Raw genomic sequence first — 5626 nt, 5'->3', positions numbered from 1 at the left:
AACTTCCAGAGCTAATGGCTAAAGATTTCATTGATAGTGACAGTGACACAGATTTACTAGCAGATAAGGATATAATTGCTAGGCTTGAGGCAATGAAGAAGAATAGAGATGATCCACTTCATCATATTGAAGGGGACACTGATGTGGATGAGCCATATGAAGCAAATGAGGAGGAGGAGGAGAAGGCACCAGAGGAGGAGGAGCAAGGGAGCAACATAGGAGGAAGTAAAAGAAAGGGGCCAACCACAAGATCTCATGCTAGTTTGGATGAGATTATTGAGGAAGATTGGTTTCCTTCATCTGATGAGGAGAGCAAACCTGGCGACCTAAGTTAGGATGACAATGATGGGGCTCAAAAAGCATGTGTTAAGCTTCCAGCTGATAGGAAGAGTAGGGCTAAAAAGAAGAAGCCCAAACTTTGGTATGATGAGCAAAGGGAGAACCCAGAAGAGCAATTTTTGAAGAAACTTTGTTTCATGTGACCCAGTTCAGGAGGGCACTTCTTAATTTTCACATCTCACAGAATAGGAACCATGCCTTCCATAGGAACTGTCCATACAGGATTATATCAGCCTGCAAATTTGAGGATTGTCCATTTTTCTTTGCAGCTTCTCAGATAGCACATGAGAGGACATTCTGTATAAAGAAACTAAACTTGCAGCACAGCTGCCCATTAGTAGGAGAGAGCACAAAAGTGACTGCTATGTGGTTGGCACATGAATGTAAGCAACAGTTGAGGACAGACCCCAACACACTTGTCTAGACTATAATTTCAAACTTGAAGCAAAAGCATGGAATAGAGGTATCTATACATATGGCCTATAGGGCAAGAAAGCTAGCTAAAACTGTAGTCCTAGGAGATCATAAGGCACAATATTACAGGATAAGGGTTTACCTAGAAGTTTTGCTAGAAACCAATCCAGGAAGTAGATGCATTGTCACAAAAAAGCATCTGAAACTACATCCCAGCAAGAAACCAAGATTCCATGGCTTGTTCATCTGCCTCAATGCTTGCAAAGAGGGTTTCCTGAATGGTTGCAGACCATTCATAGGTATGTGCACACCCACTAATTAACTAGTGACTCTACATTTTGTATGTGCACACCCACTAAATTGTATGTAATCTACTTGTGATCTTGTGTGATAGGTGTTGATGGTTGCCTTATAAAGTTGACAACAGGGCAACAAATCTTGGCTGCCACTGGAAGAGATGGAAACATTAACATATTTCCCATTGCTTTCGCAATAGTGGACAAGGAAAACATAGCAAGCTAGTCTTGGTTTCTTAATTAAAATATGCCATTGGTGGTGAGTCAGGCAAGTTTGGCTACTACATAATTATATCTGACATGCAAAAGGTACTCTCTACTCCAATCATTGCATTGCTTATTAATTGGCATTGTTTATTAATTTCATACATGTCATTGTTGTAGTATTCTCAAACTGTAGTTCATTCAAATAGGGCCTTCTTACAGCCATAAACAATGTATCCCCAATTGCAAACAAAGATTTTTCCTTAGACATATTTATCTGAACTTTCAAACAGCTGGTTTTAGAGGGGAAGAGTTAAAGAAATACATGTATCAGGCAAGTTATTCCTATACTGAGCATAGTTATGTAACAGCAATGGAAGGCATGAAAAAGGAGTGTGAGCCAGCTTGGAAATGGCTATCTAGGATACCAAAACATACATGGGCTAGGCATGCCATGGACAACAATTGCAAAACTGGCTTGGTAGTTAACAATATAAGTGAAGTTTTTAACAACATGATACTTGATGTCAGAGTCAAACCCATTAGAACTATGGTAGATGGGATCAGAACAAAGCTGTTAGTGAAGTTCAATGCAAATAGAACAAAGACTGGGACTTCTAAGTGGCAGATATGCCCAACATATGCTGAGAAGTTAAAGGAATCAAAACATCATTCTAGGTTTTGTCAGTCTATCAAAGCTGGACCTGATCTCTTCCAGGTGACAAGTGGAGAAAGCACATATGCAGTTAACTTGTTGCTACACACATGTGGTTGTAGGAAGTGGGACATGTGTGGAGTTCCATGCAATCATGGTGTTTCTGCAATCAACAAGGCAAAACTACAGCCAGAAGATTTTGTTCATGATTTCTTCAAGAAGCCAATGTATAAGGCAGCTTACAGTCCAATAGTTTTCCTTGTGCCTGGGCCTGATTTGTGTCCAAAGAATAGAACCCCTGACATTGAACCACCAGTTTTCAAAGAGAGGCCAGGAAACAAACAATCAAATAGGAGAAAGAGCAAGTTTGAAAAGCCAGCTCCAAAGGATACATCTAGGATGGCAACTATCACTTGTAGCAATTACAACAAGACTGGGCATAGTGAAATCACAAGTGCTCCCTGGGTGATTTTGGTAATTAATGTCAACATTGTTGGACTAATACTTCTATATAGTATATTTCAGATGAGTTCAACATTGGAGTGGCAGGACAAGAGGATGTGGAACCCCTTCAAGATGCTAAGGCAAACATTGGAAAAAACACAAGACTCTACATTTTCATTTTAGTGATCCAAGATCACATTAAGTCCATAGGAAAGCCAATACTATTAAAAGGGGATGAGGTGTTGCTTAATGGCTTGCTTTCTCAAAGTGCTTAGTGATATGCTCCAGAGCCCTCATGTCACGCCCAATATGCGACCCTATCCAAAAGGAACTCGAAGGTCCCACCAAGGATAGACCCGCATATTGAAACGCTTTTGCAAGGTGGATATCATTACATCAACATTACATAATAGACGGGGATACATACAAGAGGCATACAATACCACATGAATACAACATCACAATACATAAGAACATCATCCGACTACGGATGAAACACAAACAGAAACTCAAACGACATCCACCCTGCTAGCCCAGGCTGCCGACCTGGAACCTATCCCCCGATCGAAGAAGAAGCAGAAGAAGAACTCAACGCAATCAAGCATCGCTCTCGCGTCATGATCATCGCAAAACCTGTACCTGCAACTGTTGTTGTAGTAATCTGTGAGCCACGAGGACTCAGCAATCCCATTACCATGGGTATCAAGACTAGCAAAGCTTAATAGGAAAGGAAGGGGTAAAGTGGTGAGGCTGCAGCAGCGACTAAGCATATATGGTGGCTAACATACGCAAATAAGAGCGAGAAGAGAGCAAGCGGAACGGTCGTGAAGCTAGCAATGATCAAGAAGTGATCCTGAACTCCTACTTACGTCAAACATAACACAAAAACCGTGTTCACTTCCCGGACTCCACCGAGAAGAGACCATCATGGCTACACACGCGGTTGTTGCGTTTTAATTCGGATCTGGTGTCAAGTTATCTACAACCGGACATTAACAAATTCCCATCTGTCAATAACCGCAGGCACGGCTTTCGAAAGATCATACCCTGCAGGGGTGTCCCAACTTAGCCCATGACAAGCTCTCGCAATCAACGAAGGAATAGACCTTCTCCCAGGAAGACCCGATCAGACTCGGAAGCCTGGTTTACATGACATTTCGATAATGGTAAAACAAGACCAGCAAAGCCGCCCGATGCACCGACAATCCCAATAGGAGCTGCACATATCTCGTTCTCAGGGCAACACCGGATAAGTCAAGCTACGAGTAAAACCAGCCCTCGAGTTGCCACGAGGTGGCCCCGCAGGCTGCTCAGTTCGGACCAACACTTAGACAAGCACTGCCCTGGGGGAGCTAAAATAAAGATGACCCTCGAGAGAGCGACTCCCAAGGGAAAAGGTAGGTGGTGGTGAGGCAAATGGTAAAACCAAGGTTGGGCCTTGCTGGAGGAGTTTTATTCAAAGCGAACTGTCGAGGGGGTCCCATAAATCACCCGACCGCGTAAGGAACGCAAAATCCGGGAACATAACACCGGTATGACGGAAGCTAGGGCGGCAAGAGTGGAACAAAACACCAGGCATAAGGCCGAGTCTTCCACCCTTTACCAAGTATATAGATGCATTAATAATATAAGAGATATTGTGATATCCCAACCAAAATCCAATCCACCATGGAGAAATCTTCAACTTCACCTGCAAGTAGCAACGCTATAAGAGGGGCTGAGCAAAGCGGTAACATAGCCAAACAACGGTTTGCATAGGAAAGGTGTCAAAGGTTAGAGGTTCATGGCAATTTGGGATGGCTTGATAAACAGGTAATAGGTAGCGCATCATAGCGATAGAACGAAGCAACTAGCATAGCAATGATAGTAGTGAGATCCAGGGTAGCGGTCATCTTGCCTGAAATCCCGCTAGGAAGAAGAACGAGTCCATGAAGAAGACAAGCGGACGTGGTCGAACGAATCCTCACAACTCCGGAACGAAACCGAAGGCAACCCGGAAAGAAGCAAACAACATGGTAAACACACAAGCATAATCATGGCATGATGCACAAACAAATATGATGCATGTCCGGTTTAATGAGGCATGGCATGGCAAAGTGCAACAAACAATACTACAAGTTAAGTGGAGCTCAATATGCAACGAGTTGAATATTGACGAAACACCACAAGAAATTATTTAGTTGATCTCGTTTAGGCTACCAAACAATATTAGATGTTTTTAAACATGGCAAGAGGTGAGGCATAATTAAACTACCTATCTAGGCAAGTTTAAGTGAGGCCGGAAACAACAAACAACAATTCCGGAAAATCCTCATGTCCATAATCTAGTTTTGGTACTGTTCTGCCTATTACATAATTTTAGAGTTGTTAAACAGGAAAATAAAGTGGACCATGTTAAACTAGGAATTTTTCCACCCCATTTACAAATAAAGTTTATTAAAATTGGAGCTACGATTATTTAGTTATGAAATAAATCATTTTAACATGGCATACATGCAAATGATATGCAAACAACATTTTAAACATTTTAAACAAGGATGAAAATGGCATATTATTAATCTACACAATTTTCTGAGCATTTTCATGTTTAAACCATTTTAATACGATGCACGGTTAAAGAGTTATTATATGCATGATCTAGAGGGACTTTTCAGCAAAACTAGAAAATCCCGGATAAAGCTAAAATCGTAGACGGGGAAAAAAACAGCAATAGGCCGAATCTGGAGGGTGTACTGGGCTTCTCACCCTGGGCTCTTGGCCCGGCTCGGTGGAGAGGGGCCGTCTGGGCTGGGGCACTGGGCCGGCGGCCTAGTGCTGCTGGGCCGAGGCCCACGTGGGCGCGGTGCGGGCGTCGTCCTCCAGGTTCAGATCGCCCGCGAGCAGGACCAGGGGCGGCGGCGGGCGGTGGTCAACGGCGATGGGGAGACGCGGGGAGGCCGGGACGGGGCCACAGGTGGCCGGATCCGGTGGAGGTCGTGGCCGGGGACCCGTTCCCGGCGACGGGCGGAGCTCCAAGGCGGCGGGGACCTGCGGGGGAAGGAGAGAGAGAAGCCATGAGGGAGAGGGAGAAGGAAGGAGAAAGAAGGAGAGGGCGGCGGGGTTCGGCCTGGAGGGCACCGGTAGGGGCCGACGAGGGCGGACGGCGGCGAGGCCTGGCGCGGGGGCGGCGGCGAGCGCGGGGCACCGGAGTGGCGCGATGGCGAGATCCGGGTCTCCGGCGACGGAGAGACGTTCAGGGAGCCGGGCGGCGCGCTCGGGCGCGATGCTCGGGCGG

This window comes from Triticum dicoccoides, chromosome 6B (assembly GCF_002162155.2).
Source record: "Triticum dicoccoides isolate Atlit2015 ecotype Zavitan chromosome 6B, WEW_v2.0, whole genome shotgun sequence".
NCBI classification, from domain to species: domain Eukaryota; kingdom Viridiplantae; phylum Streptophyta; class Magnoliopsida; order Poales; family Poaceae; genus Triticum; species Triticum dicoccoides.
This window is presented reverse-complemented; position numbering follows the sequence as displayed.